Source organism: Garra rufa, chromosome 20 (genome assembly GCF_049309525.1).
Source record: "Garra rufa chromosome 20, GarRuf1.0, whole genome shotgun sequence".
Taxonomy (NCBI): domain Eukaryota; kingdom Metazoa; phylum Chordata; class Actinopteri; order Cypriniformes; family Cyprinidae; genus Garra; species Garra rufa.
Window position 1 is genome coordinate 32,311,885 of NC_133380.1, and position 12,500 is coordinate 32,324,384.

General features: G+C 43.7%; 11 non-coding genes across 11 annotated transcripts in view; 10 read left to right on the top strand and 1 right to left on the bottom strand.

The window, feature by feature from the left end:
- The window catches only part of trnaf-gaa (transfer RNA phenylalanine (anticodon GAA)), a 73-nt gene extending 1 nt beyond the window's left edge, over nucleotides 1-72 (top strand). Inside the window, exon 1 of the tRNA in view lies at nucleotides 1-72. This exon is cut by the window's left edge and continues 1 nt beyond it. This is a non-coding gene — a tRNA (tRNA-Phe).
- A 120-nt stretch (nucleotides 73-192) lies between these two features.
- trnaq-uug (transfer RNA glutamine (anticodon UUG)) lies at nucleotides 193-264 on the top strand. The gene has a single exon. It is a non-coding gene; the product is annotated as a tRNA-Gln (tRNA).
- Nucleotides 265-378: 114 nt separating this feature from the next.
- Nucleotides 379-450, top strand: trnaq-cug (transfer RNA glutamine (anticodon CUG)). The gene has a single exon. It is a non-coding gene; the product is annotated as a tRNA-Gln (tRNA).
- A 10,305-nt stretch (nucleotides 451-10,755) lies between these two features.
- On the top strand, nucleotides 10,756-10,827 carry trnap-ugg (transfer RNA proline (anticodon UGG)). Its single transcript has one exon. It is a non-coding gene; the product is annotated as a tRNA-Pro (tRNA).
- Nucleotides 10,828-10,924: 97 nt separating this feature from the next.
- On the top strand, nucleotides 10,925-10,998 carry trnai-aau (transfer RNA isoleucine (anticodon AAU)). Its single transcript has one exon. It is a non-coding gene; the product is annotated as a tRNA-Ile (tRNA).
- Nucleotides 10,999-11,094: 96 nt separating this feature from the next.
- On the top strand, nucleotides 11,095-11,167 carry trnaf-gaa (transfer RNA phenylalanine (anticodon GAA)). Its single transcript has one exon. It is a non-coding gene; the product is annotated as a tRNA-Phe (tRNA).
- A 129-nt stretch (nucleotides 11,168-11,296) lies between these two features.
- On the top strand, nucleotides 11,297-11,368 carry trnaq-uug (transfer RNA glutamine (anticodon UUG)). Its single transcript has one exon. It is a non-coding gene; the product is annotated as a tRNA-Gln (tRNA).
- Nucleotides 11,369-11,520: 152 nt separating this feature from the next.
- On the bottom strand, nucleotides 11,521-11,593 carry trnaa-agc (transfer RNA alanine (anticodon AGC)). The gene has a single exon. It is a non-coding gene; the product is annotated as a tRNA-Ala (tRNA).
- Nucleotides 11,594-12,122: 529 nt separating this feature from the next.
- On the top strand, nucleotides 12,123-12,194 carry trnap-ugg (transfer RNA proline (anticodon UGG)). The gene has a single exon. It is a non-coding gene; the product is annotated as a tRNA-Pro (tRNA).
- A 97-nt stretch (nucleotides 12,195-12,291) lies between these two features.
- On the top strand, nucleotides 12,292-12,365 carry trnai-aau (transfer RNA isoleucine (anticodon AAU)). The gene has a single exon. It is a non-coding gene; the product is annotated as a tRNA-Ile (tRNA).
- A 96-nt stretch (nucleotides 12,366-12,461) lies between these two features.
- trnaf-gaa (transfer RNA phenylalanine (anticodon GAA)) overlaps nucleotides 12,462-12,500 on the top strand; it is a 73-nt gene continuing 34 nt past the window's right edge. The window contains exon 1 of the tRNA in view: nucleotides 12,462-12,500. This exon is cut by the window's right edge and continues 34 nt beyond it. This is a non-coding gene — a tRNA (tRNA-Phe).

The following is a 12,500-nucleotide window of genomic DNA, read 5'->3' on the forward strand; positions in this document are numbered from 1 at the left end:
CCGAAATAGCTCAGTTGGGAGAGCGTTAGACTGAAGATCTAAAGGTCCCTGGTTCAATCCCGGGTTTCGGCAGATGCAGCTTTCTTTTGTCTTTTGGTCGAGGGTGGCCAGTGACCAAAACTCACTGGGATACAACCCCTCGCTCTGACTGGTTCCCCCTAGCCGCAACACTATCTACCTCCAGGCGCTCGTGGTTCCATGGTGTAACGGTAAGCACTCTGGACTTTGAATCCAGCGATCCGAGTTCAAATCTCGGTGGAACCTACGTGCCTTCTTGCGGCAGATAAAAACAAAAAAGGCTCAAATTTATTTTTGTTGCTGGTGAGCCGTAAGCGACTTCTTCTTTGCTTTCCTCTGAGCAGCGGCCTCTCTTGTCAAGGTTCCATGGTGTAATGGTTAGCACTCTGGACTCTGAATCCAGCGATCCGAGTTCAAATCTCGGTGGGACCTGCTTTTGCCACGAATGTGCGCAGGGCCCGTTCTGAGAAATTGTTTTGACAGCAGTGGGCCCCAAAGGCTCACGCAACTGCGAGGGTACGTTTCGCACCGCAAAAAGCGCAGTCTGTCTCCTTGGGGACGTGCGCGTAAAAGGGCAGGAGCCCTTTGGAGAATGCGGGCATCGATCCCGCTACCTCTCGCTTGCGCCTACTGCATCCCACCGATTGAGCCAAAGTAAGCCCAAAGTAAGCCCACATGAGCCAATCGCGTTTCTTTCCTGGGCTTACTTTTGACCAATCACGTTTCTCTCCTGGGCTTACTTTTGACCAATCACGTTTCTCTCCTGGGCTTACTTTTGACCAATCACGTTTCTCTCCTGGGCTTACTTTTGACCAATCGCGTTTCTCTCTGGGGCTTACTTTTGATCAATCGCGTTTCTCTCCCGTGGCTCACTTTTGACCAATCGCGTTACTCTCCCGTGGCTCACTTTTGACCAATCGCTGCGACCGTTTATTATTGTCATCGATCTTTGCAATAGGTAAGGCTAAGGTGTACTTCATTTTTAAATATAATTTAATATCGTTATTTGTTCATAAATAGTGTGTATTTTTGGAAAATAGAACGTGCCAATGCATGTATAGCACACGTTTTCTGAAGTATTTGCGAACCTGTAACTTTTTAAATGATAAATACAGAACAAAACATGTCGCTACTGATCAGATAGGTTAAAATCATCGACAGTCCTAATTAGCCTACATTACTATGTGTGTATTGTGTGCGAAGAAAAGAATACTAATATTAAAATATTTATTTACTTATATATGTAGAGAGACAGAGAGCTGGGTAACTTACTTACTGTAACTGTAATGACTGTAAGTTAATTCGTTACTAATTCCAAGTTACAAGACAAATTGTAGTTAGTTATTTAAACCATTAACAGTTACATTACACATTTTAGGTAATATAAGTTAGTCAGACTACTTTTACGTTACTTTTAGATTACTTTTGACCTAACTTGTTTATCACATTGATTTAAACAGGGTAATCTTGAAAAAAAGAATAAGAAAATAGATTGTATTTGTTGTTATTAACAACACTAAGTGCATTTAACACATGTTTGTGAAATAACTGCAGGGAGTTAAATAAAAAACTACTAATTAATTAAACCATAAAAATAATAAATTAAAGTAAATCATTTTAAAATCAATTAAAAATGCACAAAAATGATATATATTCTTTTTGTTTACCTGCATGTCTTGTGACCATAACCTCATCAGAGGACCAATGAACATGAAAATGTGATAATTATTAAAATATTCAATTTAAGTATGTTAATTAAATATATTAGTTAAAATGTGTGCATGATAATGTGTTTGAAAGACAAAAGCCTTTGTTGAAGGTGGTTAAAAATATCTACAGTGTGATCTTTCAAATAAAAATGAATGTGTTTATCAGTAGTTGATGCAATGTTGAAACACTTTATGCAAACCTGAAATGATTTTTGTAAATCAGTGGTCAAATGCTGTATCTCCACCTGACTAGTGACTGGTCTTTGTGTGAGTGTCCACAAAACTGGAAGACTTTTTTTTATGAATATAAGCAGTAGGCTGTTTTAGAAAAGAAATTTAAAAGATCAAAAAGAGGAATTAGGAAGTATATATCAGTTAGGAATAATTTAATGTCATTGTGTAAAAAAAAATTAAATTTAAATTAAAATAAAATCATATAATGCATAAAAAAAAGTAACTTTAGTCTGATTCGGAATATTTTAAAATATATATATTTTTTAATCTAAATACAGGTACTTAATTTTTGGATTCTGGTTATGTAATTCAGATGAAATAACATGTAATCAGTTACTACCCAGCTCTGCTTATATATATATTACTTATATTTGGTAATAATACTAGTGACCTCCTCCGAGCCTAGAATTATTACTAGAAGGAAATTTCAGACTTCATATTTGACTTTACATATATTTGTACATATATCAGATTCCTGTCCATGTTTATTACCACAGTAATATGGTTTACATGTAGCTTGGTAAATTATCATTACACACTTAACATATAGGTATCTTTCAGTTTGCTAGAGGTAATAGTCTCTTTCTGATCTTCATTACAGAAAATGTATGCTTACCCCTTTTTTCGCCGCCAATCGGCAACATCGTGCCGGCTCCTCATGGCGCCATCGGAGGAGGCGAAGCGCCTTGAAAATATGGAGTCGGGAAGGGCCAAACCCAAGGAGCAGGTGCTGGCAGAGGCCCGTTCTTTTGTCAGCACAAACGGTGGAGACCCCAGTGACCAGTTTTTAGTACTGGCTCACTGCAAACTTCAGTTTGGGAAGTACCAGGGCCAGAGATTTAGATGGCTCCTGGAAAACTCTCTGGGGTACGCAGTGTATTTGGTGCTCAGCATTTCCAAGGAGACAGCGCAGACAACCCCCCTGTCCGAAAATAAACAGCTCTTCCTACAGTACACTTCTCATATCAGAGAGATGGCTGAAGAAGTGGAGAAGTATGAGAGGAAGCAGGAAATGCAAGCAGAAGCCCGAGCATCTGGAGACCAGGGCTGCTTGATGGTGGAGTTTGGTGACTTCCAGGGCCGGTCCATGAAGGAAGTTTATGAGGACCAAAGCAAGGAGGCCCAAGCCCTCATCAGGTACCTGGTTAAGGCCGATGCCAGGCCAAACACCAACATGGCCATTTTCAAGACATATGTCCTGAAAAGGCAGGCTTCTGCTGTGGGCACCAGTGTACGTCCTGCACGTCCACCTGCAACCTCCAGTGCCTCTGTACCTCCAGCCGCAGCCTCCAGTACCTCTGCACCTCCACCTGCAGCCATCCGAACTGGTGTACAGCGGACCGCCACTGTGAAAGCGCTGTTGGCGCATGGCAAACATTTGTCTCCTTCACAGCTGGCGAAAAAACTCGTGTCACCAGTTAAACACTGTGAGTAGGAGTGTGAATATTACGTTTTCCCTACAGAAATTGTACACGTATTCATTTATTGTTATGGCAAACCTGTCCACTTGCTGTTTCCAGATCCATTAGTGCAGTCTACTTTACCTTCTCCAGCAGCAGAAACTTTGGCCCGAAGACAGCTTTTCGCTACAGGTACGTAAGCACCACCTTACATACACTTGTCTCTGTGTATTGGTCACAGTAATAGTTGTAACATTTGTGCTCCAGGCACTTCCGTTTCCACTGCTGAAGATGATGATGAGGAGCTGGTATTTGCTGCATCACAATGTGAAGCACAGCTGAATACAGGTGTGGCATATGACACAAATACAAATGTTATAAGAATGTTTTGTGAAAATACAATGGGAAGCATTAAAAATAAAAATCAAATTTTTTTAATATTTTTGTTTACAATACAGAATTATGTCACATCATGCCTCAAGTGGGATTTCTTCAAAAGGTTAAGGATGTCCAAAGGTGTCAGTGTATTTATTTGCGTTTCTAAACTTATCCGTTGTTAAACAATCACTAGATAACTTTCTCACACTGCTTGCTATTCTCTCTCACTCACTCTTTAGCTCCCCCTGAGCAGACAGGATGGTGGAGAGTCATTGTTCTTATGATGAGAAGAACAGTTTTTCCTTATTGTATATGTGTGCATGCTTCATGTCTGTGGGCATCATTACTGAATTCATCACACCTCATTTTCCTTATTTAATCACAACAGATTCTCATTCTCAAAGAACTGTACTAATTCCATTTTTCTTACATCAATAAAGTGTACGCTGTGTTCTTTGCTTCTTAACACTAGTACTATTTTCTTCACTGTTATGCCTTAATATATTCAAAACGATTATTAACACTCCTCCAAAATTACTGCTTCGTAGGCTGCTTGTGGGCTGCTTTTCTGGCGTAGTACTATCAAATCCAACGGTCATACTTATATTGTTTTTGTTACTGTTTACTCAGAGTCCTGTGCCGGTCCGTCTCCATTGGCGGAAACAGCAAAAACACCAGATCCTCCACATCATCAGCCACCAGCTGAGCTCCCAGGCCACTGGAAAGATCATCTTCCACCTTTCCAGCATGAGTGGATCCGGAACACACTATTTAAGGCCAACCCACGAACCGGCAAGCCAGAACTAGTGTCCCAGCTGAAGCTTTGGTGGTATCCTCCTCAGCCCCCTTTAATTAACAGTCAGCCACCCGCCTCACCAGACCTCTTCTTCTGTCGGCCCCTTTTCTTGTGGATGCCGCTGAAGATGTGGTTATTTCCTCTTGTCTGTGTTCGCCCAGACTGTGGTAGGCACAGGCTAACAGCAGCAGGACTTTACCGCACCGTGCGCAAGGTTTTGGACATCGACGGGTGGTATGACCTTGCCACTGAGTATCTGGAGTGCAAAGGCTGCAAAAAGAAGTATCCTGCCTGGTCCGAGGACATCTTAGGGCAGCTGGATATGGGCCACCGCAGTCAGTTTCCAGCTTTGCTGACATACAGGTAATTCATAATGACAATCATTCATTATTAGGCACTTTTATCTTGTGTGTTTTTTTCTACAACCAAAGCATTTGCATGATTATATTGTTGTTTCCTTAGATACTCATGTGACAACCGGGTGCTGAGGATGATGAGGGAGAGGACACTGGGCAACAGTGTGACTCAGCTGTACAAGAAGCTGACGGAACAGCACAGTGAGGCATGGACACAGCGTGTTCTGCAGTACCTGACTGCCTGCGAACCGTTCACAAGGTCCTCCCTTGTGCAGCCTCCTGTATTTGCTGAGCCTCCCCTTTTACCTGCCCTGCCTAAGCCTAAGTGGCTCTTAGCCGTGTACGCCAGAGATGTTCTGTGGCGACTGCATGAGGTCAAAGCCAAAATAACATCCGTCTTTGGCTCTGTTCTCAAGATGGACTCCACTAAAAAGGTATCACAGTCCTGTTTATATCCAGAAATTTGCCAGATATGGATATATGTGCATTCACAATGAATACAGTTTTGTCACCCTTTTATTTTTCCCAATAGGTCACAAAGAAACTCGCAGGTGCTGCTTCAGGTACAGCTGCCTGGTGTACAAATGTGGGGAATGAACACGGCCAAGTCCTCGTCTCTGTGCTTACAGCCGCCGAGGGACATGGACTGGACCACATGGCAGCTGGCCTGATGAAGCGCTACCGGGACGCAGGAGAGGCAGCCCCAAAAGTGATGTACGTGGACAGAGATTGCTGCAGTCAGCATGGCCAGTGTCAGGTGAAGATGATGTTCTCGGAGTGGGTCGAGCTTGAAGTGCGCCTCGACATCTGGCATTTCATGCGGCGATTTGCTGCAGGTGTCACGACAGAGGCTCATCCACTCTATGGGATCTTCATGGCCCGTCTGTCCACGTGCATCTTTCAGTGGGATCCAGAGGATGTGGCTGCACTTCGCAGTGCAAAGGAGGGTGAGCTGGCGGCAAAGAAGACTGGCCACATCTCAGAAAGGGCGGTCAGTGCTCGCATTACCCGGAGAGAGTTGGCACTGCACTGCCGGAGGAGGACCAGGGGGGTGGAGGAGACCACCAGATTGATCGGGTCACTGATTGATCTGTTCGACAGTGCGGACGGGAAGGACACTCTGGGAGTTCCTCTGCTGAATCACGAACGGATCCAGCAGATATGGAAGGAACAGCGGAAGCACGTTCCGTGTATCCAAGACCCAGAGAACTTTCCGCTGTACATGAAGAAGGGGACACTGAAGAAGGGCGGTGTGGAGCTGTGCTGCTACAGGTGTGCCCGTGGCTCTACCTCCTTGGAGTCTTTCCACCTCCACCTAAACCGTTTTATTCCAGGTATTACATACATACGGATTACAATTTTTTTTGTCAAAAATATAAGCACTATAACTGCTTCCATTACTTTAAAGTAATGTCACATGAATAAATGTCACACTCTACAGTAATACTACAGTTCTTTTCTGATGTCATAAGCATTAACAAAGCTGTATTGCCTGACAAGTCACTAGTAGCTATAATTTTTAATGTAATTTAAATTGCGATTACTCACATTCAAAAGTTGTTTATATAATATATGTGTAATATATGTGTTTATTATGTATAAATAAAGACACACATTTGAAAATAATTACATGTATATATTTATTATATAATTTATATTATATATAAATATATTTAATATATATACATATATTTTTCTTAAATATATACATGCATGTGTTGTGTAATTGTATTGTAATTATGTAACTCTATTACATGTAACCAGTTACCTCATAGCACCTCATGTGAAGTACAAAACTTTTTTGTTTATTTAATTTTTAGGAACCAGTGCCAGTGATGCGCATTTTCAAGCGTATCTCCTTGAGGGCTTGATGCGTTGGAATGATGACCGGATGGAAGACGCCATAAAAGGAGCATCCTCCATCCGGACATATGGCTGTGCCATGAGGGAGGCTGTGGACCGGCTTAGCCAAGCTGTCTTCGGGAAGCCCTGGGATGAGCGCTATCGCCCTCCTGGAGCATATACAGGCAAGAATTCATTCATTCATGTTTTTTTTTTATAGATCATTTGAATTATTTTTGCAAAACATAAAAATTCATGGATGAACAGGGAGATCACATTTATGTATTGTACTATTTTATCTATTTAGCCTTTAATGTATTAGACAAAATGTTAAGAACACTTTCTTTTTTCCCATTTTATTCTTGTAGGTGAATTGCTGGGAATGGAGTACCTTTACAGCCAGACTGGCAAAACACTGACTCCAGTGCTCCAGAACCCAGAGGAGGAAGACAGGCTGGTGGAGGCAGTTGATGACCAGGACCTGCAAGATGAGGGGTTTGACGAAGAGATCACGGAGGACATCACAGTTCCAGTGCTGTATGAGGATGACCCCTGCCGTGATCTTAAAAACAGCCCCTCATCTTTGCCTCTGCCTCAGTCCCCGGCATCACCGGCTGAGCCGTCCGCATCATCTGGCGGAGAAGGACAGCATCTTGCCCCTGCCCCTTCAGTGCTGTCACAGCCGTCCGACACTGAAGGCAGTCTCTCCGACGAGGCTCAGGTAAGACACTTTAAGGGCTTTATTTAATTTCAATATCATTTTATTCCACTTATATTACCATAAATCTGCATTTACTAGGGAGCAGTCATTGGACCCGATGGCATCGCTGGGTGGGACAAGGTCCAGGAACTGGCTGGTTACCTGGTGGGATTTCGTGAGGCTCCTTACCTCACTGACCTGCAGGTGACAGAGGTCATCCAGCTGTGGACAGCTCTCCCTGACTCTGACAAACAGCGGGTCAACTATCAGCCTCGACATCAGCCTCAGCTGACACATGGGCGCTTTAAAGCACCGAAGCGGACCGGAGTCACACCGGGTGTGGAGAGTGTTAAACGGTGTCTGATTGGACATCCTGGGGGTCCAGCACAGTGGCCCAACACCAGTCGCTTGGTTGAGGCAATTTGTACAAAGCTGTGCGCTTTACACAAGTCGCCGACCAAGAAGGCTGGAGTTTGCACCCCCAGGTGGTCTAAAATCCTCACCGATTACCACCACATCCGAGAGCTGGTGCTTAACAGTCCAAGGCTGATGGATGAAACCATGATCCAGCTGTTTGAGCTAAACCAGAAGACACTCATTCAGTGGTAAGCAAGGCACATTATATGCTTCAAATTAAATGAATACTTCTTAAAACATATTTATAATACAAGTAATTTATTGTCAGGTTTCAGCGGCGGCAGAAGAATCAGGAAATGAGTGTCCTCGCTCAGGGACTGACTTCACCTGACCCAATTGCTGTGGCCGATGCGCAGCTTCCTCTGCCAAGGGAAAAATTGGATGAAGCACCATCGACATCAGGGCCAAAACATCCATTTATCCTTCCGCCAAATCGGGAAGGACAGGCTCCGATCCTGCGACCAGGTCGACGGCCCGCTGCTACCACCACCACACAGTGCCCCATTGCACCTGCCCCCACAGCATCAGAAGTAGTGCAGCCCATTTCAGCACCTGGGTCATTGTTAGGCACACTAGTCCTTAACCCGGACATGACTGTGTCAGTGGTGATTCCCTCTTCTGGTCCTTCAACATTGAGTGCAGGCCCAGCTCCACCTGCTCCTGCGTCTGATGCTCCTGTGTCCCGTTACACCCAGAGGAACAGGCGTCGACGGGCCCTGGAGGAGGAAAGTGGAGTACACAAGAGAAAGTATGTGCGAGGGGTTACTTTTAACAAATGCAGCAAATGTGGGCAGCCCAAAACGAAAGAGTTTGGCCATAGTCGGTATGGCAATGCCACATTTTGCCCGAGTGCCTCAAATGGCAAATCTTTCGATGAATGGTTGGCAGAACAGCGCCAGCTACATAAACCTCCTCAATAAAGACAATCTTTTCTGTATATATTTTGTTTACATGTGCCCACTCTTTTATACTGTTCAGTATCATCCTCAATACTGTATTCTCCTCAAAAAAATAATGTTTTCTGTATCTATTTTGTATATATTACATGGGCCCACTCTTTCACATTGTTCGGTATCCTCCTCAATGAATAATGTATTTTCTGTATATATTTTGTATTTTACATGGGCCCACTCTTTCCCATTTTCCGGAATCTTCCTTAATAAATATCTTTTAATGTATATATTTTGTTTATATTACATGGGCCCTCTCTTTCATATTGTCTGGTATGTTCCTCAATAAATAATATCGTTCCTGTATATATTTTGTTTTTATTACATGGGCCCACTCCTTCATATTGTCATGTATACCCCTCAATAAATATAATAAATATGTCTTTTTTGTATATATTTTGAATATATTACATGGGCCCACTTTTTCATATTGTCCTGTATACCCCTCAATACTGTATCCTCCTCAATAAATTATATCTTTTCTGTATATATTATGTGTATGTATATTATGTTCATGTAAATTAAACATTTTACATTTGAACATTTAAAGTGTCTTTTGATCAGATAAATTAAATCTGATAAATGATATCCATCAAATCATGTCCCACATATACAAAAAAATAATAATCTTTGAGAAAACATTTTATTCATTAATTTTAACATAAACATGTAATATGCCTTTTAAAAAATATTATAAACATAATTAACATAAAACATAAAATCAACTACTGAAACATTTTAATTCGTTTTATTTAACCATAAACATATATCATATACATATATGTTTATACATATTTACCCAAAAATTATTTTCAAAAAAATATATATATATCAATCAACATATTGGTATGTCTAGGGCGCGATTTGTGGAAAAAGCAGGTGGGGATGGGGGCGTGTTTTAATACGACGGAAACTGTCAACGTGTCGATTTGCTCCAATCGGATCGCGTATTTAACCATAAACATAAACATGTAATATGCCTTTTAAAAATAACATACACAAATTAATAAATATCAATCAATATAATGTTATGTCTAGGGCGAGATTTGTAAAAAATAAAATTAAAATAAAAACAAGGTGGGATGGGGCGTGTTTTTAATACGACGTAAAGTGTCAACGTGATGATTCACTGTTTCGAATCGCTCCAACCGGATCAAGTTTCGCAATTCGCGAATCATTTGATTCAGAACGGGACTTCGACTCAGTCGCGCAGACCGCGGGTTCGAATCCAGCCCGCCGAGGGTGACGTGTTTCACATGTAACTAAAACTCATCCATACCACACAGGAATATTGCCCGAATATTGTTGCAGGGGAAACTTGTCGGCACACTTGCGTTTTCGCGTCTTTTTCGCTTGCGAGGGGGGGCTCAAAGATTGGGCTCCTTCTTATGCTAAGCGAGCGCTCTACCATTTGAGCTAATTCCCCTGGCCGCAGAAGGCAGAATCTTCTCCCTGTTAGGTCCACCACCATTATTGAATCCATTCAAAGGCCCACTTTCATTCCTTTGCCTTTGACCTTGTCTCGAGGTGTGTCATTTCTTCCATTGCAGTTAATTTTTTCTTTCTTTTGTTGTTGCTATTTGTCTTCTTTGCTTTTGGTTATTATGATCGCCGCCAACTTGTTTGTTTTTAGACTCATTTCTTCTAATGCTTGCTTGTTTCATTCAGTGTTTTTAATGTTGTTTTTTGGGCTTTCTTGTTGTTGTTGCTTTATTACAAACGATCCACTTGGCTTTCACAAGATTGTGATCCTGTATCAGAAGTGACTGTTGCGGTCAAGTAAGTCTGCACCCCTGAGGACCGTAACAGGGTGAGTAGAGCAGGGCAGAAACAAGTTTCTCAGAAATCGAGGTGCTTTTTGCCACAAGCGCAGACTTCCGGATGCTCCCTGCATTCAAAGCCACGTGAAGAGCGTCGCTCGAGGGCAGGCGGCGGTGCGCCAGCTGCGTGAGCGTGGCTCGTTGGTCTAGGGGTATGATTCTCGCTTTGGGTGCGAGAGGTCCCGGGTTCAAATCCCGGACGAGCCCGTGGTCAGGCTTGGTCCTGAAGCTTTTCTGCCTGCTAAGGGGCCCACGAGCAGTCAGCAAACTTTGGGGAAATTGGGCAGACATCTGGCCGGAGACAGGCCGGTTAGCTCAGTTGGTTAGAGCGTGGTGCTAATAACGCCAAGGTCGCGGGTTCGATCCCCGTACGGGCCAACGTCTTTTGTTCTCTGTTAGCTCGTCTCTGCTCTTCTCTCAAAGCGACGGGTGGTGTCACGTAAACCCCTGCAGACCAAACCTTAGGTGGATGTGGCCGAAATAGCTCAGTTGGGAGAGCGTTAGACTGAAGATCTAAAGGTCCCTGGTTCAATCCCGGGTTTCGGCAGATGCAGCTTTCTTTTGGTCGAGGGTGGCCAGTGACCAAAACTCACTGGGATACAACCCCTCGCTCTGACTGGTTCCCCCTAGCCGCAACACTATCTACCTCCAGGTCAGCTGTCAAAGAGGCGCTCGTGGTTCCATGGTGTAACGGTTAGCACTCTGGACTTTGAATCCAGCGATCCGAGTTCAAATCTCGGTGGAACCTACGTGCCTTCTTGCGGCAGATAAAAACAAAAAAGGCTCAACTTTATTTTTGTTGCTGGTGAGCCGTAAGCCACTTCTTCTTTGCTTTCCTCTGAGCAGCGGCCTCTCTCGTCAAGGTTCCATGGTGTAATGGTTAAAAGGGCAGGAGCCCTTTGGAGAATGCGGGCATCGATCCCGCTACCTCTCGCATGCTAAGCGAGCGCTCTACCATTTGAGCTAATTCCCCTGGCCGCAGAAGGCAGAATCTTCTCCCTGTTAGGTCCACCACCATTATTGAATCCATTCAAAGGCCCACTTTCATTCCTTTGCCTTTGACCTTGTCTCGAGGTGTGTCATTTCTTCCATTGCAGTTAATTTTTTCTTTCTTTTGTTGTTGCTATTTGTCTTCTTTGCTTTTGGTTATTATGATCGCCGCCAACTTGTTTGTTTTTAGACTCATTTCTTCTAATGCTTGCTTGTTTCATTCAGTGTTTTTAATGTTGTTTTTTGGGCTTTCTTGTTGTTGTTGCTTTATTACAAACGATCCACTTGGCTTTCACAAGATTGTGATCCTGTATCAGAAGTGACTGTTGCGGTCAAGTAAGTCTGCACCCCTGAGGACCGTAACAGGGTGAGTAGAGCAGGGCAGAAACAAGTTTCTCAGAAATCGAGGTGCTTTTTGCCACAAGCGCAGACTTCCGGATGCTCCCTGCATTCAAAGCCACGTGAAGAGCGTCGCTCGAGGACAGGCGGCGGTGCGCCAGCTGCGTGAGCGTGCCTCGTTGGTCTAGGGGTATGATTCTCGCTTTGGGTGCGAGAGGTCCCGGGTTCAAATCCCGGACGAGCCCGTGGTCAGGCTTTGTCCTGAAGCTTTTCTGCCTGCTAAGGGGCCCACGAGCAGTCAGCAAACTTTGGGGAAATTGGGCAGACGTCTGGCCGGAGCCAGGCCGGTTAGCTCAGTTGGTTAGAGCGTGGTGCTAATAACGCCAAGGTCGCGGGTTCGATCCCCGTACGGGCCAACGTCTTTTGTTCTCTGTTAGCTCGTCTCTGCTCTTCTCTCAAAGCGACGGGTGGTGTCACGTAAACCCCTGCAGACCAAACCCTAGGTGGATGTGGCCGAAATAGCTCAGTTGGGAGAGCGTTAGACTGAAGAT